This window comes from Channa argus, unplaced genomic scaffold (genome assembly GCF_033026475.1).
Source record: "Channa argus isolate prfri unplaced genomic scaffold, Channa argus male v1.0 Contig030, whole genome shotgun sequence".
Taxonomy (NCBI): domain Eukaryota; kingdom Metazoa; phylum Chordata; class Actinopteri; order Anabantiformes; family Channidae; genus Channa; species Channa argus.
Window position 1 is genome coordinate 214,158 of NW_027125249.1, and position 23,246 is coordinate 237,403.

Genomic DNA, 23,246 nt, shown 5'->3' on the forward strand with positions numbered 1-23,246 from the left:
ACAACACATATGGCCAGGACCGTAACATGGTCTACTAGTAATGTAGCACGATGGTTGGCAAACCAATAAAGTAGCAAAACAGCAATGAAAGAACAAAATTTGATGAAAATATAGAACAATTTCTATGAATAAATAGGCAGTAACACCAGCTTGTGCTGCCTGTAAACCCAAGCAAAAAAGCTTACAGCACCTGGTATTCCCAGGCGGTCTTCCTACCAAGTACTAACCAGGCCCGGCTCTATTTGGCTGCCGAGATCGGACGAGATCGGGCGCTTAGAGAGCGGTGTGGCCGTAAGCTGCATTTGACATCATCAACAGCTCTTAAAAACGCTAGAGAAGCAGAATGCATGACACTTGCTAAGAAGAAGATAAATGTGGCAAAGTACAAAGTACTATAACTGTACTGGTCTGTTACGCCCCTGTCTAGGGGGTCAGGGTGAAACATACAAAGATAAATTTGCATGTTCCCTCTCCGATCCTCAAACCAAAATCCAGGATTGAGATGTTCCAACAGAATGATATTTATTTTAAACGAAAGAAAGTGTCAAACAAAACATGACACTACAACTCAGGGCGAACCAAGGCCAACATAATAAACAAAATAAGCCATTTCCCACAGAAAGTGCTAGCTAGCCTGATAGAAATAAACAAACCAAAAGATAGTCGCTAACCCTAACTCCCTAATGTGAAAACAAGAGAAAACAATCAAAAGAAAATGGCAGTCCACCCCTACAGATTTAATACTATTTACAAAATATACAATTTATAAACAAAACCACGGCACAAAACCTAACAATTCAAAAATGCTAAATAAGATTTGGAAACCAAGAACAGCAAACAGGTGCTGCTGCCAGAAAGAGCCTCGCTAGCTGTTGGGAACCGTACATTTAAAACTCCAGGAAGTGTAGGATGGACCAATCAGCATCCTGTACTTCCCCCAAATCCGGCCAATCAGGCAGGGCACCTATAAGAACAAGAAAATAAAAACAACACATATGGCCAGGACCGTAACATGGTCTACTAGTAATGAAGCACGATGGTTGACAAACCAATAAAGTAGCAAAACAGCAATGAAAGAACAAAATTTGATGAAAATATAGAACAATTTCTATGAATAAATAGGCAGTAACACCAGCTTGAGCTGCCCGTAAACCCAAGCAAAAAAGCTTACAGCACCTGGTATTCCCAGGCGGTCTTCCTACCAAGTACTAACCAGGCCCGGCCCTATTTGGCTGCCGAGATCGGACGAGATCGGGCGCTTAGAGAGCGGTGTGGCCGTAACATGCATTTGATATCATCAACAGCTCTTAAAAACGCTAGAGAAGCAGAATGCATGACACTTGCTAAGAAGAAGATAAATGTGGCAAAGTACAAACTACTATAACTGTACTGGTCTGTTACGCCCCTTTCTAGGGGGTCAGGGTGCAACATACAAAGATAAATTAGCATGTTCCCTCTCCGATCCCCAAACCAAAATCCAGGATCGAGATGTTCCAACAGAATGATATTTATTTTAAACGAAAGAAAGTGTCAAACAAAACATGACACTACAACTCAGGGCGAACCAAGGCCAACATAATAAACAAAATAAGCCATTTCCCACAGAAAGTGCTAGCTAGCCTGATAGAAATAAACAAACCAAAAGACAGTCGCTAACCCTAACTCCCTAATGTGAAAACAAGAGAAAACAATCAAAAGAAAATGGCAGTCCACCCCTACAGATTTAATACTATTTACAAAATATACAATTTATAAACAAAACCACGGCACAAAACCTAACAATTCAAAAATGCTAAATAAGATTTGGAAACCAAGAACAGCAAACAGGTGCTGCTGCCAGAAAGAGCCTCGCTAGCTGTTGGGAACCGTACATTTAAAACTCCAGGAAGTGTAGGATGGACCAATCAGCTTCCTGTACTTCCCCCAAATCCGGCCAATCAGGCAGGGCACCTATAAGAACAAGAAAATAAAAACAACACATATGGCCAGGACCGTAACATGGTCTACTAGTAATGAAGCACGATGGTTGACAAACCAATAAAGTAGCAAAACAGCAATGAAAGAACAAAATTTGATGAAAATATAGAACAATTTCTATGAATAAATAGGCAGTAACACCAGCTTGAGCTGCCCGTAAACCCAAGCAAAAAAGCTTACAGCACCTGGTATTCCCAGGCGGTCTTCCTACCAAGTACTAACCAGGCCCGGCTCTATTTGGCTGCCGAGATCGGGCGAGATCGGGCGCTTAGAGAGCGGTGTGGCCGTAAGCTGCATATGACATCATCAACAGCTCTTAAAAACGCTGGAGAAGCAGAATGCATGACACTTGCTAAGAAGAAGATAAATGTGGCAAAGTACAAAGTACTATAACTGTACTGGTCTGTTACGCCCCTGTCTAGGGGCTCAGGGTGCAACATACAAAGATAAATTAGCATGTTCCCTCTCCGATCCCCAAACCAAAATCCAGGATTGAGATGTTCCAACAGAATGATATTTATTTTAAACGAAAGAAAGTGTCAAACAAAACATGACACTACAACTCAGGGCGAACCAAGGCCAACATAATAAACAAAATAAGCCATTTCCCACAGAAAGTGCTAGCTAGCCTGATAGAAATAAACAAACCAAAAGATAGTCGCTAACCCTAACTCCCTAATGTGAAAACAAGAGAAAACAATCAAAAGAAAATGGCAGTCCACCCCTACAGATTTAATACTATTTACAAAATATACAATTTATAAACAAAACCACGGCACAAAACCTAACAATTCAAAAATGCTAAATAAGATTTGGAAACCAAGAACAGCAAACAGGTGCTGCTGTCAGAAAGAGGCTCGCTAGCTGTTGGGAACCGTACATTTAAAACTCCAGGAAGTGTAGGATGGACCAATCAGCTTCCTGTACTTCCCCCAAATCCGGCCAATCAGGCAGGGCACCTATAAGAACAAGAAAATAAAAACAACACATATGGCCAGGACCGTAACATGGTCTACTAGTAATGAAGCACGATGGTTGACAAACCAATAAAGTAGCAAAACAGCAATGAAAGAACAAAATTTGATGAAAATATAGAACAATTTCTATGAATAAATAGGCAGTAACACCAGCTTGTGCTGCCCGTAAACCCAAGCAAAAAAGCTTACAGCACCTGGTATTCCCAGGCGGTCTTCCTACCAAGTTACTAACCAGGCCCAGCTCTATTTGGCTGCCGAGATCGGACGAGATCGGGCGCTTAGAGAGCGGTGTGGCCGTAAGCTGCATTCGACATCATCAACAGCTCTTAAAAACGCTGGAGAAGCAGAATGCATGACACTTGCTAAGAAGAAGATAAATGTGGCAAAGTACAAAGTACTATAACTGTACTGGTCTGTTACGCCCCTGTCTACGGGGTCAGGGTGCAACATACAAAGATAAATTAGCATGTTCCCTCTCCGATCCCCAAACCAAAATCCAGGATCGAGATGTTCCAACAGAATGATATTTATTTTAAACGAAAGAAAGTGTCAAACAAAACATGACACTACAACTCAGGGCGAACCAAGGCCAACATAATAAACAAAATAAGCCATTTCCCACAGAAAGTGCTAGCTAGCCTGATAGAAAAAAAAACAAACCAAAAGACAGTTGCTAACCCTAACTCCCTAATGTGAAAACAGTCCAAAGAAAATGGCAGTTCACCCCTACAGATTTAATACTATTTACAAAATATACAATTTATAAACAAAACCACGGCACAAAACCTAACAATTCAAAAATGCTAAATAAGGTTTGGAAACCAAGAACAGCAAACAGGTGCTGATGCCAGAAAGAGCCTCGCTAGCTGTTGGGAACCGTACTTTTAAAACTCCAGGAAGTGTAGGATGGACCAATCAGCTTCCTGTACTGCCCCCCAATCCGGCCAATCAGGCAGGGCACCTATAAGAACAAGAAAATAAAAACAACACATATGGCCAGGACCGTAACATGGTCTACTAGTAATGAAGCACGATGGTTGACAAACCAATAAAGTAGCAAAACAGCAATGAAAGAACAAAATTTGATGAAAATATAGAACAATTTCTATGAATAAATAGGCAGTAACACCAGCTTGTGCTGCCTGTAAACCCAAGCAAAAAAGCTTACAGCACCTGGTATTCCCAGGCGGTCTTCCTACCAAGTACTAACCAGGCCCGGCTCTATTTGGCTGCCGAGATCGGACGAGATCGGGCGCTTACAGAGCGGTGTGGCCGTAAGCTGCATTTGACATTATCAACAGCTCTTAAAAACGCTAGAGAAGCAGAATGCATGACACTTGCTAAGAAGAAGATAAATGTGGCAAAGTACAAAGTACTATAACTGTACTGGTCTGTTACGCCCCTGTCTAGGGGGTCAGGGTGAAACATACAAAGATAAATTTGCATGTTCCCTCTCCGATCCTCAAACCAAAATCCAGGATTGAGATGTTCCAACAGAATGATATTTATTTTAAACGAAAGAAAGTGTCAAACAAAACATGACACTACAACTCAGGGCGAACCAAGGCCAACATAATAAACAAAATAAGCCATTTCCCACAGAAAGTGCTAGCTAGCCTGATAGAAATAAACAAACCAAAAGATAGTCGCTAACCCTAACTCCCTAATGTGAAAACAAGAGAAAACAATCAAAAGAAAATGGCAGTCCACCCCTACAGATTTAATACTATTTACAAAATATACAATTTATAAACAAAACCACGGCACAAAACCTAACAATTCAAAAATGCTAAATAAGATTTGGAAACCAAGAACAACAAACAGGTGCTGCTGCCAGAAAGAGCCTCGCTAGCTGTTGGGAACCGTACATTTAAAACTCCAGGAAGTGTAGGATGGACCAATCAGCATCCTGTACTTCCCCCAAATACGGCCAATCAGTCAGGGCACCTATAAGAACAAGAAAATAAAAACAACACATATGGCCAGGACCGTAACATGGTCTACTAGTAATGAAGCACGATGGTTGACAAACCAATAAAGTAGCAAAACAGCAATGAAAGAACAAAATTTGATGAAAATATAGAACAATTTCTATGAATAAATAGGCAGTAACACCAGCTTGAGCTGCCCGTAAACCCAAGCAAAAAAGCTTACAGCACCTGGTATTCCCAGGCGGTCTTCCTATCAAGTACTAACCAGGCCCGGCCCTATTTGGCTGCCGAGATCGGACGAGATCGGGCGCTTAGAGAGCGGTGTGGCCGTAACATGCATTTGATATCATCAACAGCTCTTAAAAACGCTGGAGAAGCAGAATGCATGACACTTGCTAAGAATAAGATAAATGTGTCAAAGTACAAAGTACTATAACTGTACTGGTCTGTTACGCCCCTTTCTAGGGGGTCAGGGTGCAACATACAAAGATAAATTAGCATGTTCCCTCTCCGATCCCCAAACCAAAATCCAGGATCGAGATGTTCCAACAGAATGATATTTATTTTAAACGAAAGAAAGTGTCAAACAAAACATGACACTACAACTCAGGGCGAACCAAGGCCAACATAATAAACAAAATAAGCCATTTCCCACAGAAAGTGCTAGCTAGCCTGATAGAAATAAACAAACCAAAAGACAGTCACTAACCCTAACTCCCTAATGTGAAAACAGTCCAAAGAAAATGGCAGTTCACCCCTACAGATTTAATACTATTTACAAAATATACAATTTATAAACAAAACCACGGCACAAAACCTAACAATTCAAAAATGCTAAATAAGGTTTGGAAACCAAGAACAGCAAACAGGTGCTGATGCCAGAAAGAGCCTCGCTAGCTGTTGGGAACCGTACTTTTAAAACTCCAGGAAGTGTAGGATGGACCAATCAGCTTCCTGTACTGCCCCCCAATCCAGCCAATCAGGCAGGGCACCTATAAGAACAAGAAAATAAAAACAACACATATGGCCAGGACCGTAACATGGTCTACTAGTAATGAAGCACGATGGTTGGCAAACCAATAAAGTAGCAAAACAGCAATGAAAGAACAAAATTTGATGAAAATATTGAACAATTTCTATGAATAAATAGGCAGTAACACCAGCTTGTGCTGCCCGTAAACCCAAGCAAAAAAGCTTACAGCACTTGGTATTCCCAGGCGGTCTTCCTACCAAGTACTAACCAGGCCCGGCTCTATTTGGCTGCCGAGATCGGACGAGATCGGGCGCTTAGAGAGCGGTGTGGCCGTAAGCTGCATTTGATATCATCAACAGCTCTTAAAAACGCTGGAGAAGCAGAATGCATGACACTTGCTAAGAAGAAGATAAATGTGTCAAAGTACAAAGTACTATAACTGTACTTGTCTGTTACGCCCCTTTCTAGGGGGTCAGGGTGCAACATACAAAGATAAATTAGCATGTTCCCTCTCCGATCCCCAAACCAAAATCCAGGATCGAGATGTTCCAACAGAATGATATTTATTTTAAACGAAAGAAAGTGTCAAACAAAACATGACACTACAACTCAGGGCGAACCAAGGGCAACATAATAAACAAAATAAGCCATTTCCCACAGAAAGTGCTAGCTAGCCTGATAGAAATAAACAAACCAAAAGACAGTCGCTAACCCTAACTCCCTAATGTGAAAACAGTCCAAAGAAAATGGCAGTTCACCCCTACAGATTTAATACTATTTACAAAATATACAATTTATAAACAAAACCACGGCACAAAACCTAACAATTCAAAAATGCTAAATAAGGTTTGGAAACCAAGAACAGCAAACAGGTGCTGATGCCAGAAAGAGCCTCGCTAGCTGTTGGGAACCGTACCTTTAAAACTCCAGGAAGTGTAGGATGGACCAATCAGCTTCCTGTACTGCCCCCCAATCCGGCCAATCAGGCAGGGCACCTATAAGAACAAGAAAATAAAAACAACACATATGGCCAGGACCGTAACATGGTCTACTAGTAATGTAGCACGATGGTTGGCAAACCAATAAAGTAGCAAAACAGCAATGAAAGAACAAAATTTGATGAAAATATAGAACAATTTCTATGAATAAATAGGCAGTAACACCAGCTTGTGCTGCCTGTAAACCCAAGCAAAAAAGCTTACAGCACCTGGTATTCCCAGGCGGTCTTCCTACCAAGTACTAACCAGGCCCGGCTCTATTTGGCTGCCGAGATCGGACGAGATCGGGCGCTTAGAGAGCGGTGTGGCCGTAAGCTGCATTTGACATCATCAACAGCTCTTAAAAACGCTAGAGAAGCAGAATGCATGACACTTGCTAAGAAGAAGATAAATGTGGCAAAGTACAAAGTACTATAACTGTACTGGTCTGTTACGCCCCTGTCTAGGGGGTCAGGGTGAAACATACAAAGATAAATTTGCATGTTCCCTCTCCGATCCTCAAACCAAAATCCAGGATTGAGATGTTCCAACAGAATGATATTTATTTTAAACGAAAGAAAGTGTCAAACAAAACATGACACTACAACTCAGGGCGAACCAAGGCCAACATAATAAACAAAATAAGCCATTTCCCACAGAAAGTGCTAGCTAGCCTGATAGAAATAAACAAACCAAAAGATAGTCGCTAACCCTAACTCCCTAATGTGAAAACAAGAGAAAACAATCAAAAGAAAATGGCAGTCCACCCCTACAGATTTAATACTATTTACAAAATATACAATTTATAAACAAAACCACGGCACAAAACCTAACAATTCAAAAATGCTAAATAAGATTTGGAAACCAAGAACAGCAAACAGGTGCTGCTGCCAGAAAGAGCCTCGCTAGCTGTTGGGAACCGTACATTTAAAACTCCAGGAAGTGTAGGATGGACCAATCAGCATCCTGTACTTCCCCCAAATCCGGCCAATCAGGCAGGGCACCTATAAGAACAAGAAAATAAAAACAACACATATGGCCAGGACCGTAACATGGTCTACTAGTAATGAAGCACGATGGTTGACAAACCAATAAAGTAGCAAAACAGCAATGAAAGAACAAAATTTGATGAAAATATAGAACAATTTCTATGAATAAATAGGCAGTAACACCAGCTTGAGCTGCCCGTAAACCCAAGCAAAAAAGCTTACAGCACCTGGTATTCCCAGGCGGTCTTCCTACCAAGTACTAACCAGGCCCGGCCCTATTTGGCTGCCGAGATCGGACGAGATCGGGCGCTTAGAGAGCGGTGTGGCCGTAACATGCATTTGATATCATCAACAGCTCTTAAAAACGCTGGAGAAGCAGAATGCATGACACTTGCTAAGAAGAAGATAAATGTGGCAAAGTACAAACTACTATAACTGTACTGGTCTGTTACGCCCCTTTCTAGGGGGTCAGGGTGCAACATACAAAGATAAATTAGCATGTTCCCTCTCCGATCCCCAAACCAAAATCCAGGATCGAGATGTTCCAACAGAATGATATTTATTTTAAACGAAAGAAAGTGTCAAACAAAACATGACACTACAACTCAGGGCGAACCAAGGCCAACATAATAAACAAAATAAGCCATTTCCCACAGAAAGTGCTAGCTAGCCTGATAGAAATAAACAAACCAAAAGACAGTCGCTAACCCTAACTCCCTAATGTGAAAACAAGAGAAAACAATCAAAAGAAAATGGCAGTCCACCCCTACAGATTTAATACTATTTATAAAATATACAATTTATAAACAAAACCACGGCACAAAACCTAACAATTCAAAAATGCTAAATAAGATTTGGAAACCAAGAACAGCAAACAGGTGCTGCTGCCAGAAAGAGCCTCGCTAGCTGTTGGGAACCGTACATTTAAAACTCCAGGAAGTGTAGGATGGACCAATCAGCTTCCTGTACTTCCCCCAAATCCGGCCAATCAGGCAGGGCACCTATAAGAACAAGAAAATAAAAACAACACATATGGCCAGGACCGTAACATGGTCTACTAGTAATGAAGCACGATGGTTGACAAACCAATAAAGTAGCAAAACAGCAATGAAAGAACAAAATTTGATGAAAATATAGAACAATTTCTATGAATAAATAGGCAGTAACACCAGCTTGAGCTGCCCGTAAACCCAAGCAAAAAAGCTTACAGCACCTGGTATTCCCAGGCGGTCTTCCTACCAAGTACTAACCAGGCCCGGCTCTATTTGGCTGCCGAGATCGGGCGAGATCGGGCGCTTAGAGAGCGGTGTGGCCGTAAGCTGCATATGACATCATCAACAGCTCTTAAAAACGCTGGAGAAGCAGAATGCATGACACTTGCTAAGAAGAAGATAAATGTGGCAAAGTACAAAGTACTATAACTGTACTGGTCTGTTACGCCCCTGTCTAGGGGCTCAGGGTGCAACATACAAAGATAAATTAGCATGTTCCCTCTCCGATCCCCAAACCAAAATCCAGGATTGAGATGTTCCAACAGAATGATATTTATTTTAAACGAAAGAAAGTGTCAAACAAAACATGACACTACAACTCAGGGCGAACCAAGGCCAACATAATAAACAAAATAAGCCATTTCCCACAGAAAGTGCTAGCTAGCCTGATAGAAATAAACAAACCAAAAGATAGTCGCTAACCCTAACTCCCTAATGTGAAAACAAGAGAAAACAATCAAAAGAAAATGGCAGTCCACCCCTACAGATTTAATACTATTTACAAAATATACAATTTATAAACAAAACCACGGCACAAAACCTAACAATTCAAAAATGCTAAATAAGATTTGGAAACCAAGAACAGCAAACAGGTGCTGCTGTCAGAAAGAGGCTCGCTAGCTGTTGGGAACCGTACATTTAAAACTCCAGGAAGTGTAGGATGGACCAATCAGCTTCCTGTACTTCCCCCAAATCCGGCCAATCAGGCAGGGCACCTATAAGAACAAGAAAATAAAAACAACACATATGGCCAGGACCGTAACATGGTCTACTAGTAATGAAGCACGATGGTTGACAAACCAATAAAGTAGCAAAACAGCAATGAAAGAACAAAATTTGATGAAAATATAGAACAATTTCTATGAATAAATAGGCAGTAACACCAGCTTGAGCTGCCCGTAAACCCAAGCAAAAAAGCTTACAGCACCTGGTATTCCCAGGCGGTCTTCCTACCAAGTACTAACCAGGCCCGGCCCTATTTGGCTGCCGAGATCGGACGAGATCGGGCGCTTACAGAGCGGTGTGGCCGTAACATGCATTTGATATCATCAACAGCTCTTAAAAACGCTGGAGAAGCAGAATGCATGACACTTGCTAAGAAGAAGATAAATGTGTCAAAGTACAAAGTACTATAACTGTACTGGTCTGTTACGCCCCTGTCTAGGGGCTCAGGGTGCAACATACAAAGATAAATTAGCATGTTCCCTCTCCGATCCCCAAACCAAAATCCAGGATTGAGATGTTCCAACAGAATGATATTTATTTTAAACGAAAGAAAGTGTCAAACAAAACATGACACTACAACTCAGGGCGAACCAAGGCCAACATAATAAACAAAATAAGCCATTTCCCACAGAAAGTGCTAGCTAGCCTGATAGAAATAAACAAACCAAAAGACAGTCGCTAACCCTAACTCCCTAATGTGAAAACAGTCCAAAGAAAATGGCAGTTCACCCCTACAGATTTAATACTATTTACAAAATATACAATTTATAAACAAAACCACGGCACAAAACCTAACAATTCAAAAATGCTAAATAAGATTTGGAAAGCAAGAACAGCAAACAGGTGCTGATGCCAGAAAGAGCCTCGCTAGCTGTTGGGAACCGTACTTTTAAAACTCCAGGAAGTGTAGGATGGACCAATCAGCTTCCTGTACTGCCCCCCAATCCGGCCAATCAGGCAGGGCACTTATAAGAACAAGAAAATAAAAACAACACATATGGCCAGGACTGTAACATGGTCTACTAGTAATGAAGCACGATGGTTGGCAAACCAATAAAGTAGCAAAACAGCAATGAAAGAACAAAATTTGATGAAAATATAGAACAATTTCTATGAATAAATAGGCAGTAACACCAGCTTGAGCTGCCCGTAAACCCAAGCAAAAAAGCTTACAGCACCTGGTATTCCCAGGCGGTCTTCCTACCAAGTACTAACCAGGCCCGGCTCTATTTGGCTGCCGAGATCGGACGAGATCGGGCGCTTAGAGAGCGGTGTGGCCGTAAGCTGCATTTGACATCATCAACAGCTCTTAAAAACGCTAGAGAAGCAGAATGCATGACACTTGCTAAGAAGAAGATAAATGTGGCAAAGTACAAACTACTATAACTGTACTGGTCTGTTACGCCCCTTTCTAGGGGGTCAGGGTGCAACATACAAAGATAAATTAGCATGTTCCCTCTCCGATCCCCAAACCAAAATCCAGGATCGAGATGTTCCAACAGAATGATATTTATTTTAAACGAAAGAAAGTGTCAAACAAAACATGACACTACAACTCAGGGCGAACCAAGGCCAACATAATAAACAAAATAAGCCATTTCCCACAGAAAGTGCTAGCTAGCCTGATAGAAATAAACAAACCAAAAGACAGTCGCTAACCCTAACTCCCTAATGTGAAAACAAGAGAAAACAATCAAAAGAAAATGGCAGTCCACCCCTACAGATTTAATACTATTTACAAAATATACAATTTATAAACAAAACCACGGCACAAAACCTAACAATTCAAAAATGCTAAATAAGGTTTGGAAACCAAGAACAGCAAACAGGTGCTGATGCCAGAAAGAGCCTCGCTAGCTGTTGGGAACCGTACTTTTAAAACTCCAGGAAGTGTAGGATGGACCAATCAGCTTCCTGTACTGCCCCCAAATCCGGCCAATCAGGCAGGGCACCTATAAGAACAAGAAAATAAAAACAACACATATGGCCCGGACCGTAACATGGTCTATTAGTAATGAAGCACGATGGTTGACAAACCAATAAAGTAGCAAAACAGCAATGAAAGAACAAAATTTGATGAAAATATAGAACAATTTCTATGAATAAATAGGCAGTAACACCAGCTTGTGCTGCCCGTAAACCCAAGCAAAAAAGCTTACAGCACCTGGTATTCCCAGGCGGTCTTCCTACCAAGTACTAACCAGGCCCGGCCCTATTTGGCTGCCGAGATCGGACGAGATCGGGCGCTTAGAGAGCGGTGTGGTCGTAAGCTGCATTTGACATCATCAACAGCTCTTAAAAACGCTAGAGAAGCAGAATGCATGACACTTGCTAAGAAGAAGATAAATGTGGCAAAGTACAAAGTACTATAACTGTACTGGTCTGTTACGCCCCTGTCTAGGGGGTCAGGGTGCAACATACAAAGATAAATTAGCATGTTCCCTCTCCGATCCCCAAACCAAAATCCAGGATCGAGATGTTCCAACAGAATGATATTTATTTTAAACGAAAGAAAGTGTCAAACAAAACATGACACTACAACTCAGGGCGAACCAAGGCCAACATAATAAACAAAATAAGCCATTTCCCACAGAAAGTGCTAGCTAGCCTGATAGAAATAAACAAACCAAAAGACAGTCGCTAACCCTAACTCCCTAATGCGAAAACAGTCCAAAGAAAATGGCAGTTCACCCCTACAGATTTAATACTATTTACAAAATATACAATTTATAAACAAAACCACGGCACAAAACCTAACAATTCAAAAATGCTAAATAAGGTTTGGAAACCAAGAACAGCAAACAGGTGCTGATGCCAGAAAGAGCCTCGCTAGCTGTTGGGAACCGTACTTTTAAAACTCCAGGAAGTGTAGGATGGACCAATCAGCTTCCTGTACTGCCCCCCAATCCGGCCAATCAGGCAGGGCACCTATAAGAACAAGAAAATAAAAACAACACATATGGCCAGGACCGTAACATGGTCTACTAGTAATGAAGCACGATGGTTGGCAAACCAATAAAGTAGCAAAACAGCAATGAAAGAACAAAATTTGATGAAAATATAGAACAATTTCTATGAATAAATAGGCAGTAACACCAGCTTGTGCTGCCTGTAAACCCAAGCAAAAAAGCTTACAGCACCTGGTATTCCCAGGCGGTCTTCCTACCAAGTACTAACCAGGCCCGGCTCTATTTGGCTGCCGAGATCGGACGAGATCGGGCGCTTACAGAGCGGTGTGGCCGTAAGCTGCATTTGACATTATCAACAGCTCTTAAAAACGCTAGAGAAGCAGAATGCATGACACTTGCTAAGAAGAAGATAAATGTGGCAAAGTACAAAGTACTATAACTGTACTGGTCTGTTACGCCCCTGTCTAGGGGGTCAGGGTGAAACATACAAAGATAAATTTGCATGTTCCCTCTCCGATCCTCAAACCAAAATCCAGGATTGAGATGTTCCAACAGAATGATATTTATTTTAAACGAAAGAAAGTGTCAAACAAAACATGACACTACAACTCAGGGCGAACCAAGGCCAACATAATAAACAAAATAAGCCATTTCCCACAGAAAGTGCTAGCTAGCCTGATAGAAATAAACAAACCAAAAGATAGTCGCTAACCCTAACTCCCCAATGTGAAAACAAGAGAAAACAATCAAAAGAAAATGGCAGTCCACCCCTACAGATTTAATACTATTTACAAAATATACAATTTATAAACAAAACCACGGCACAAAACCTAACAATTCAAAAATGCTAAATAAGATTTGGAAACCAAGAACAACAAACAGGTGCTGCTGCCAGAAAGAGCCTCGCTAGCTGTTGGGAACCGTACATTTAAAACTCCAGGAAGTGTAGGATGGACCAATCAGCATCCTGTACTTCCCCCAAATCCGGCCAATCAGGCAGGGCACCTATAAGAACAAGAAAATAAAAACAACACATATGGCCAGGACCGTAACATGGTCTACTAGTAATGAAGCACGATGGTTGACAAACCAATAAAGTAGCAAAACAGCAATGAAAGAACAAAATTTGATGAAAATATAGAACAATTTCTATGAATAAATAGGCAGTAACACCAGCTTGAGCTGCCCGTAAACCCAAGCAAAAAAGCTTACAGCACCTGGTATTCCCAGGCGGTCTTCCTACCAAGTACTAACAAGGCCCGGCCCTATTTGGCTGCCGAGATCGGACGGGATCGGGCGCTTAGAGAGCGGTGTGGCCGTAAGCTGCATTTGACATCATCAACAGCTCTTAAAAACGCTGGAGAAGCAGAATGCATGACCCTTGCTAAGAAGAAGATAAATGTGGCAAAGTACAAAGTACTATAACTGTACTGGTCTGTTACGCCCCTGTCTAGGGGGTCAGGGTGCAACATACAAAGATAAATTAGCATGTTCCCTCTCCGATCCCCAAACCAAAATCCAGGATCGAGATGTTCCAACAGAATGATATTTATTTTAAACGAAAGAAAGTGTCAAACAAAACATGACACTACAACTCAGGGCGAACCAAGGCCAACATAATAAACAAAATAAGCCATTTCCCACAGAAAGTGCTAGCTAGCCTGATAGAAATAAACAAACCAAAAGACAGTCGCTAACCCTAACTCCCTAATGTGAAAACAGTCCAAAGAAAATGGCAGTTCACCCCTACAGATTTAATACTATTTACAAAATATACAATTTATAAACAAAACCACGGCACAAAACCTAACAATTCAAAAATGCTAAATAAGGTTTGGAAACCAAGAACAGCAAACAGGTGCTGATGCCAGAAAGAGCCTCGCTAGCTGTTGGGAACCGTACTTTTAAAACTCCAGGAAGTGTAGGATGGACCAATCAGCTTCCTGTACTGCCCCCCAATCCGGCCAATCAGGCAGGGCACCTATAAGAACAAGAAAATAAAAACAACACATATGGCCAGGACCGTAACATGGTCTACTAGTAATGAAGCACGATGGTTGGCAAACCAATAAAGTAGCAAAACAGCAATGAAAGAACAAAATTTGATGAAAATATAGAACAATTTCTATGAATAAATAGGCAGTAACACCAGCTTGTGCTGCCTGTAAACCCAAGCAAAAAAGCTTACAGCACCTGGTATTCCCAGGCGGTCTTCCTACCAAGTACTAACCAGGCCCGGCTCTATTTGGCTGCCGAGATCGGACGCTTACAGAGCGGTGTGGCCGTAAGCTGCATTTGACATTATCAACAGCTCTTAAAAACGCTAGAGAAGCAGAATGCATGACACTTGCTAAGAAGAAGATAAATGTGGCAAAGTACAAAGTACTATAACTGTACTGGTCTGTTACGCCCCTGTCTAGGGGGTCAGGGTGAAACATACAAAGATAAATTTGCATGTTCCCTCTCCGATCCTCAAACCAAAATCCAGGATTGAGATGTTCCAACAGAATGATATTTATTTTAAACGAAAGAAAGTGTCAAACAAAACATGACACTACAACTCAGGGCGAACCAAGGCCAACATAATAAACAAAATAAGCCATTTCCCACAGAAAGTGCTAGCTAGCCTGATAGAAATAAACAAACCAAAAGATAGTCGCTAACCCTAACTCCCCAATGTGAAAACAAGAGAAAACAATCAAAAGAAAATGGCAGTCCACCCCTACAGATTTAATACTATTTACAAAATATACAATTTATAAACAAAACCACGGCACAAAACCTAACAATTCAAAAATGCTAAATAAGATTTGGAAACCAAGAACAACAAACAGGTGCTGCTGCCAGAAAGAGCCTCGCTAGCTGTTGGGAACCGTACATTTAAAACTCCAGGAAGTGTAGGATGGACCAATCAGCATCCTGTACTTCCCCCAAATCCGGCCAATCAGGCAGGGCACCTATAAGAACAAGAAAATAAAAACAACACATATGGCCAGGACCGTAACATGGTCTACTAGTAATGAAGCACGATGGTTGACAAACCAATAAAGTAGCAAAACAGCAATGAAAGAACAAAATTTGATGAAAATATAGAACAATTTCTATGAATAAATAGGCAGTAACACCAGCTTGTGCTGCCTGTAAACCCAAGCAAAAAAGCTTACAGCACCTGGTATTCCCAGGCGGTCTTCCTACCAAGTACTAACCAGGCCCGGCTCTATTTGGCTGCCGAGATCGGACGAGATCGGGCGCTTACAGAGCGGTGTGGCCGTAAGCTGCATTTGACATTATCAACAGCTCTTAAAAACGCTAGAGAAGCAGAATGCATGACCCTTGCTAAGAAGAAGATAAATGTGGCAAAGTACAAAGTACTATAACTGTACTGGTCTGTTACGCCCCTGTCTAGGGGGTCAGGGTGCAACATACAAAGATAAATTAGCATGTTCCCTCTCCGATCCCCAAACCAAAATCCAGGATCGAGATGTTCCAACAGAATGATATTTATTTTAAACGAAAGAAAGTGTCAAACAAAACATGACACTACAACTCAGGGCGAACCAAGGCCAACATAATAAACAAAATAAGCCATTTCCCACAGAAAGTGCTAGCTAGCCTGATAGAAATAAACAAACCAAAAGACAGTCGCTAACCCTAACTCCCTAATGTGAAAACAGTCCAAAGAAAATGGCAGTTCACCCCTACAGATTTAATACTATTTACAAAATATACAATTTATAAACAAAACCACGGCACAAAACCTAACAATTCAAAAATGCTAAATAAGGTTTGGAAACCAAGAACAGCAAACAGGTGCTGATGCCAGAAAGAGCCTCGCTAGCTGTTGGGAACCGTACTTTTAAAACTCCAGGAAGTGTAGGATGGACCAATCAGCTTCCTGTACTGCCCCCCAATCCGGCCAATCAGGCAGGGCACCTATAAGAACAAGAAAATAAAAACAACACATATGGCCAGGACCGTAACATGGTCTACTAGTAATGAAGCACGATGGTTGGCAAACCAATAAAGTAGCAAAACAGCAATGAAAGAACAAAATTTGATGAAAATATAGAACAATTTCTATGAATAAATAGGCAGTAACACCAGCTTGTGCTGCCTGTAAACCCAAGCAAAAAAGCTTACAGCACCTGGTATTCCCAGGCGGTCTTCCTACCAAGTACTAACCAGGCCCGGCTCTATTTGGCTGCCGAGATCGGACGCTTACAGAGCGGTGTGGCCGTAAGCTGCATTTGACATTATCAACAGCTCTTAAAAACGCTAGAGAAGCAGAATGCATGACACTTGCTAAGAAGAAGATAAATGTGGCAAAGTACAAAGTACTATAACTGTACTGGTCTGTTACGCCCCTGTCTAGGGGGTCAGGGTGAAACATACAAAGATAAATTTGCATGTTCCCTCTCCGATCCTCAAACCAAAATCCAGGATTGAGATGTTCCAACAGAATGATATTTATTTTAAACGAAAGAAAGTGTCAAACAAAACATGACACTACAACTCAGGGCGAACCAAGGCCAACATAATAAACAAAATAAGCCATTTCCCACAGAAAGTGCTAGCTAGCCTGATAGAAATAAACAAACCAAAAGATAGTCGCTAACCCTAACTCCCCAATGTGAAAACAAGAGAAAACAATCAAAAGAAAATGGCAGTCCACCCCTACAGATTTAATACTATTTACAAAATATACAATTTATAAACAAAACCACGGCACAAAACCTAACAATTCAAAAATGCTAAATAAGATTTGGAAACCAAGAACAACAAACAGGTGCTGCTGCCAGAAAGAGCCTCGCTAGCTGTTGGGAACCGTACATTTAAAACTCCAGGAAGTGTAGGATGGACCAATCAGCATCCTGTACTTCCCCCAAATCCGGCCAATCAGGCAGGGCACCTATAAGAACAAGAAAATAAAAACAACACATATGGCCAGGACCGTAACATGGTCTACTAGTAATGAAGCACGATGGTTGACAAACCAATAAAGTAGCAAAACAGCAATGAAAGAACAAAATTTGATGAAAATATAGAACAATTTCTATGAATAAATAGGCAGTAACACCAGCTTGAGCTGCCCGTAAACCCAAGCAAAAAAGCTTACAGCACCTGGTATTCCCAGGCGGTCTTCCTACCAAGTACTAACCAGGCCCGGCTCTATTTGGCTGCCGAGATCGGACGAGATCGGGCGCTTAGAGAGCGGTGTGGCCGTAAGCTGCATTTGACATCATCAACAGCTCTTAAAAACGCTGGAGAAGCAGAATGCATGACACTTGCTAAGAAGAAGATAAATGTGGCAAAGTACAAAGTACTATAACTGTACTGGTCTGTTACGCCCCTGTCTAGGGGCTCAGGGTGCAACATACAAAGATAAATTAGCATGTTCCCTCTCCGATCCCCAAACCAAAATCCAGGATCGAGATGTTCCAACAGAATGATATTTATTTTAAACGAAAGAAAGTGTCAAACAAAACATGACACTACAACTCAGGGCGAACCAAGGCCAACATAATAAACAAAATAAGCCATTTCCCACAGAAAGTGCTAGCTAGCCTGATAGAAATAAACAAACCAAAAGACAATCGCTAACCCTAACTCCCTAATGTGAAAACAGTCCAAAGAAAATGGCAGTTCACCCCTACAGATTTAATACTATTTACAAAATATACAATTTATAAACAAAACCACGGCACAAAACCTAACAATTCAAAAATGCTAAATAAGATTTGGAAACCAAGAACAGCAAACAGGTGCTACTGCCAGAAAGAGCCTCGCTAGCTGTTGGGAACCGTACTTTTAAAACTCCAGGAAGTGTAGGATGGACCAATCAGCTTCCTGTACTTCCCCCAAATCCGGCCAATCAGGCAGGGCACCTATAAGAACAAGAAAAAAAAAACAACACATATGGCCAGGACCGTAACATGGTCTACTAGTAATGAAGCACGATGGTTGACAAACCAATAAAGTAGCAAAACAGCAATGAAAGAACAAAATTTGATGAAAATATAGAACAATTTCTATGAATAAATAGGCAGTAACACCAGCTTGAGCTGCCCGTAAACCCAAGCAAAAAAGCTTACAGCACCTGGTATTCCCAGGCGGTCTTCCTACCAAGTACTAACCAGGCCCGGCTCTATTTGGCTGCCGAGATCGGGCGAGATCCGGCTCTTAGAGAGCGGTGTGGCCGTAAGCTGCACTTGACATCATCAACAGCTCTTAAAAACGCTGGAGAAGCAGAATGCATGACACTTGCTAAGAAGAAGATAAATGTGGCAAAGTACAAAGTACTATAACTGTACTGGTCTGTTACGCCCCTGTCTAGGGGCTCAGGGTGCAACATACAAAGAAAAATTAGCATGTTCCCTCTCCGATCCCCAAACCAAAATCCAGGATCGAGATGTTCCAACAGAATGATATTTATTTTAAACGAAAGAAGGTGTCAAACAAAACATGACACTACAACTCAGGGCGAACCAAGGCCAACATAATAAACAAATCAAGCCATTTCCCACAGAAAGTGCTAGCTAGCCTGATAGAAATAAACAAACCAAAAGACAGTCGCTAACCCTAACTCCCTAATGTGAAAACAAGAGAAAACAATCAAAAGAAAATGGCTGTTCACCCCTACAGATTTAATACTATTTACAAAATACACAATTTATAAACAAAACCACGGCACAAAACTTAACAATTCAAAAATGCTAAATAAGGTTTGGAAACCAAGAACAGCAAACAGGTGCTGATGCCAGAAAGAGCCTCGCTAGCTGTTGGGAACCGTACTTTTAAAACTCCAGCAAGTGTAGGATGGACCAATCAGCTTCCTGTACTGCCCCCCAATCCGGCCAATCAGGCAGGGCACCTATAAGAACAAGAAAATAAAAACAACACATATGGCCAGGACCGTAACATGGTCTATTAGTAATGAAGCACGATGGTTGGCAAACCAATAAAGTAGCAAAACAGCAATGAAAGAACAAAATTTGATGAAAATATAGAACAATTTCTATGAATAAATAGGCAGTAACACCAGCTTGTGCTGCCCGTAAACCCAAGCAAAAAAGCTTACAGCACCTGGTATTCCCAGGCGGTCTTCCTACCAAGTACTAACCAGGCCCGGCTCTATTTGGCTGCCGAGATCGGACGAGATCGGGCGCTTAGAGAGCGGTGTGGCCGTAAGCTGCATTTGACATCATCAACAGCTCTTAAAAACGCTGGAGAAGCAGAATGCATGACACTTGCTAAGAAGAAGATAAATGTGGCAAAGTACAAAGTACTATAACTGTACTGGTCTGTTACGCCCCTGTCTAGGTGGTCAGGGTGAAACATACAAAGATAAATTTGCATGTTCCCTCTCCGATCCTCAAACCAAAATCCAGGATTGAGATGTTCCAACAGAATGATATTTATTTTAAACGAAAGAAAGTGTCAAACAAAACATGACACTACAACTCAGGGCGAACCAAGGCCAACATAATAAACAAAATAAGCCATTTCCCACAGAAAGCGCTAGCTAGCCTGATAGAAAAAAACAAACCAAAAGACAGTCGCTAACCCTAACTCCCTAATGTGAAAACAAGAGAAAACAATCAAAAGAAAATGGCAGTCCACCCCTACAGATTTAATACTATTTACAAAATATACAATTTATAAACAAAACCACGGCACAAAACCTAACAATTCAACAATGCTAAATAAGATTTGGAAACCAAGAACAGCAAACAGGTGCTACTGCCAGAAAGAGCCTCGCTAGCTGTTGGGAACCGTACTTTTAAAACTCCAGGAAGTGTAGGATGGACCAATCAGCTTCCTGTACTTCCCCCAAATCCGGCCAATCAGGCAGGGCACCTATAAGAACAAGAAAATAAAAACAACACATATGGCCAGGACCGTAACATGGTCTACTAGTAATGAAGCACGATGGTTGGCAAACCAATAAAGTAGCAAAACAGCAATGAAAGAACAAAATTTGATGAAAATATAGAACAATTTCTATGAATAAATAGGCAGTAACACCAGCTTGTGCTGCCCGTAAACCCAAGCAAAAAAGCTTACAGCACCTGGTATTCCCAGGCGGTCTTCCTACCAAGTACTAACCAGGCCCGGCTCTATTTGGCTGCCGAGATCGGACGAGATCGGGCGCTTAGAGAGCGGTGTGGCCGTAAGCTGCATTTGACATCATCAACAGCTCTTAAAAACGCTGGAGAAGCAGAATGCATGACACTTGCTAAGAAGAAGATAAATGTGGCAAAGTACAAAGTACTATAACTGTACTGGTCTGTTACGCCCCTGTCTAGGTGGTCAGGGTGAAACATACAAAGATAAATTTGCATGTTCCCTCTCCGATCCTCAAACCAAAATCCAGGATTGAGATGTTCCAACAGAATGATATTTATTTTAAACGAAAGAAAGTGTCAAACAAAACATGACACTACAACTCAGGGCGAACCAAGGCCAACATAATAAACAAAATAAGCCATTTCCCACAGAAAGCGCTAGCTAGCCTGATAGAAAAAAACAAACCAAAAGACAGTCGCTAACCCTAACTCCCTAATGTGAAAACAAGAGAAAACAATCAAAAGAAAATGGCAGTCCACCCCTACAGATTTAATACTATTTACAAAATATACAATTTATAAACAAAACCACGGCACAAAACCTAACAATTCAAAAATGCTAAATAAGATTTGGAAACAAAGAACAGCAAACAGGTGCTACTGCCAGAAAGAGCCTCGCTAGCTGTTGGGAACCGTACTTTTAAAACTCCAGGAAGTGTAGGATGGACCAATCAGCTTCCTGTACTGCCCCCAAATCCGGCCAATCTGGCAGGGCACCTATAAGAACAAGAAAATAAAAACAACACATATGGCCAGGACCGTAACATGGTCTACTAGTAATGAAGCACGATGGTTGGCAAACCAATAAAGTAGCAAAACAGCAATGAAAGAACAAAATTTGATGAAAATATAGAACAATTTCTATGAATAAATAGGCAGTAACACCAGCTTGTGCTGCCCGTAAACCCAAGCAAAAAAGCTTACAGCACCTGGTATTCCCAGGCGGTCTTCCTACCAAGTACTAACCAGGCCCGGCTCTATTTGGCTGCCGAGATCGGACGAGATCGGGCACTTAGAGAGCGGTGTGGCCGTAAGCTGCATTTGACATCATCAACAGCTCTTAAAAACGCTGGAGAAGCAGAATGCATGACACTTGCTAAGAAGAAGATAAATGTGGCAAAGTACAAAGTACTATAACTGTACTGGTCTGTTACGCCCCTGTCTAGGGGCTCAGGGTGCAACATACAAAGATAAATTAGCATGTTCCCTCTCCGATCCCCAAACCAAAATCCAGGATCGAGATGTTCCAACAGAATGATATTTATTTTAAACGAAAGAAAGTGTCAAACAAAACATGACACTACAACTCAGGGCGAACCAAGGCCAACATAATAAACAAAATAAGCCATTTCCCACAGAAAGTGCTAGCTAGCCTGATAGAAATAAACAAACCAATAGACAGTCGCTAACCCTAACTCCCTAATGTGAAAACAGTCCAAAGAAAATGGCAGTTCACCCCTACAGATTTAATACTATTTACAAAATATACAATTTATAAACAAAACCACGGCACAAAACTTAACAATTCAAAAATGCTAAATAAGATTTGGAAACCAAGAACAGCAAACAGGTGCTGATGCCAGAATAAGCCTCGCTAGCTGTTGGGAACCGTACTTTTAAAACTCCAGGAAGTGTAGGATGGACCAATCAGCTTCCTGTACTGCCCCCAAATCCGGCCAATCAGGCAGGGCACCTATAAGAACAAGAAAATAAAAACAACACATATGGCCAGGACCGTAACATGGTCTACTAGTAATGAAGCACGATGGTTGGCAAACCAATAAAGTAGCAAAACAGCAATGAAAGAACAAAATTTGATGAAAATATAGAACAATTTCTATGAATAAATAGGCAGTAACACCAGCTTGTGCTGCCCGTAAACCCAAGCAAAAAAGCTTACAGCACCTGGTATTCCCAGGCGGTCTTCCTACCAAGTACTAACCAGGCCCGGCTCTATTTGGCTGCCGAGATCGGACGAGATCGGGCGCTTAGAGAGCGGTGTGGCCGTAAGCTGCATTTGACATCATCAACAGCTCTTAAAAACGCTGGAGAAGCAGAATGCATGACACTTGCTAAGAAGAAGATAAATGTGGCAAAGTACAAAGTACTATAACTGTACTGGTCTGTTACGCCCCTGTCTAGGTGGTCAGGGTGAAACATACAAAGATAAATTTGCATGTTCCCTCTCCGATCCTCAAACCAAAATCCAGGATTGAGATGTTCCAACAGAATGATATTTATTTTAAACGAAAGAAAGTGTCAAAAAAAACATGACACTACAACTCAGGGCGAACCAAGGCCAACATAATAAACAAAATAAGCCATTTCCCACAGAAAGCGCTAGCTAGCCTGATAGAAAAAAACAAACCAAAAGACAGTCGCTAACCCTA

At 41.4% G+C, this 23,246-nt stretch overlaps 3 non-coding genes and 21 pseudogenes across 3 annotated transcripts; all 24 read right to left on the minus strand.

Annotated features, from left to right (window-relative positions):
* Positions 1–178: 178 nt before the first annotated feature.
* Positions 179–297, minus strand: LOC137115858 (5S ribosomal RNA; annotated as a pseudogene).
* Positions 298–1,164: 867 nt separating this feature from the next.
* On the minus strand, positions 1,165–1,283 carry LOC137116156 (5S ribosomal RNA; annotated as a pseudogene).
* An 867-nt stretch (positions 1,284–2,150) lies between these two features.
* Positions 2,151–2,269, minus strand: LOC137116034 (5S ribosomal RNA; annotated as a pseudogene).
* An 867-nt stretch (positions 2,270–3,136) lies between these two features.
* On the minus strand, positions 3,137–3,256 carry LOC137116117 (5S ribosomal RNA; annotated as a pseudogene).
* Positions 3,257–4,115: 859 nt separating this feature from the next.
* Positions 4,116–4,234, minus strand: LOC137115876 (5S ribosomal RNA). Its single transcript, XR_010913563.1, has one exon. It is a non-coding gene; the product is annotated as a 5S ribosomal RNA (ribosomal RNA).
* An 867-nt stretch (positions 4,235–5,101) lies between these two features.
* Positions 5,102–5,220, minus strand: LOC137116256 (5S ribosomal RNA; annotated as a pseudogene).
* Positions 5,221–6,077: 857 nt separating this feature from the next.
* Positions 6,078–6,196, minus strand: LOC137116055 (5S ribosomal RNA; annotated as a pseudogene).
* An 857-nt stretch (positions 6,197–7,053) lies between these two features.
* Positions 7,054–7,172, minus strand: LOC137115859 (5S ribosomal RNA; annotated as a pseudogene).
* Positions 7,173–8,039: 867 nt separating this feature from the next.
* Positions 8,040–8,158, minus strand: LOC137116157 (5S ribosomal RNA; annotated as a pseudogene).
* An 867-nt stretch (positions 8,159–9,025) lies between these two features.
* LOC137116035 (5S ribosomal RNA) lies at positions 9,026–9,144 on the minus strand (annotated as a pseudogene).
* An 867-nt stretch (positions 9,145–10,011) lies between these two features.
* Positions 10,012–10,130, minus strand: LOC137116075 (5S ribosomal RNA; annotated as a pseudogene).
* Positions 10,131–10,987: 857 nt separating this feature from the next.
* Positions 10,988–11,106, minus strand: LOC137115860 (5S ribosomal RNA; annotated as a pseudogene).
* Positions 11,107–11,973: 867 nt separating this feature from the next.
* Positions 11,974–12,092, minus strand: LOC137116063 (5S ribosomal RNA; annotated as a pseudogene).
* An 857-nt stretch (positions 12,093–12,949) lies between these two features.
* On the minus strand, positions 12,950–13,068 carry LOC137115887 (5S ribosomal RNA). Its single transcript, XR_010913564.1, has one exon. It is a non-coding gene; the product is annotated as a 5S ribosomal RNA (ribosomal RNA).
* Positions 13,069–13,935: 867 nt separating this feature from the next.
* Positions 13,936–14,054, minus strand: LOC137116070 (5S ribosomal RNA; annotated as a pseudogene).
* An 857-nt stretch (positions 14,055–14,911) lies between these two features.
* LOC137115812 (5S ribosomal RNA) lies at positions 14,912–15,020 on the minus strand (annotated as a pseudogene).
* Positions 15,021–15,887: 867 nt separating this feature from the next.
* On the minus strand, positions 15,888–16,006 carry LOC137115898 (5S ribosomal RNA). The gene has a single exon (XR_010913565.1). It is a non-coding gene; the product is annotated as a 5S ribosomal RNA (ribosomal RNA).
* Positions 16,007–16,863: 857 nt separating this feature from the next.
* LOC137115814 (5S ribosomal RNA) lies at positions 16,864–16,972 on the minus strand (annotated as a pseudogene).
* Positions 16,973–17,839: 867 nt separating this feature from the next.
* On the minus strand, positions 17,840–17,958 carry LOC137115861 (5S ribosomal RNA; annotated as a pseudogene).
* An 857-nt stretch (positions 17,959–18,815) lies between these two features.
* LOC137116316 (5S ribosomal RNA) lies at positions 18,816–18,934 on the minus strand (annotated as a pseudogene).
* Positions 18,935–19,801: 867 nt separating this feature from the next.
* LOC137115862 (5S ribosomal RNA) lies at positions 19,802–19,920 on the minus strand (annotated as a pseudogene).
* An 867-nt stretch (positions 19,921–20,787) lies between these two features.
* Positions 20,788–20,906, minus strand: LOC137115863 (5S ribosomal RNA; annotated as a pseudogene).
* An 867-nt stretch (positions 20,907–21,773) lies between these two features.
* On the minus strand, positions 21,774–21,892 carry LOC137115990 (5S ribosomal RNA; annotated as a pseudogene).
* Positions 21,893–22,749: 857 nt separating this feature from the next.
* Positions 22,750–22,868, minus strand: LOC137115864 (5S ribosomal RNA; annotated as a pseudogene).
* Positions 22,869–23,246: the final 378 nt, after the last annotated feature.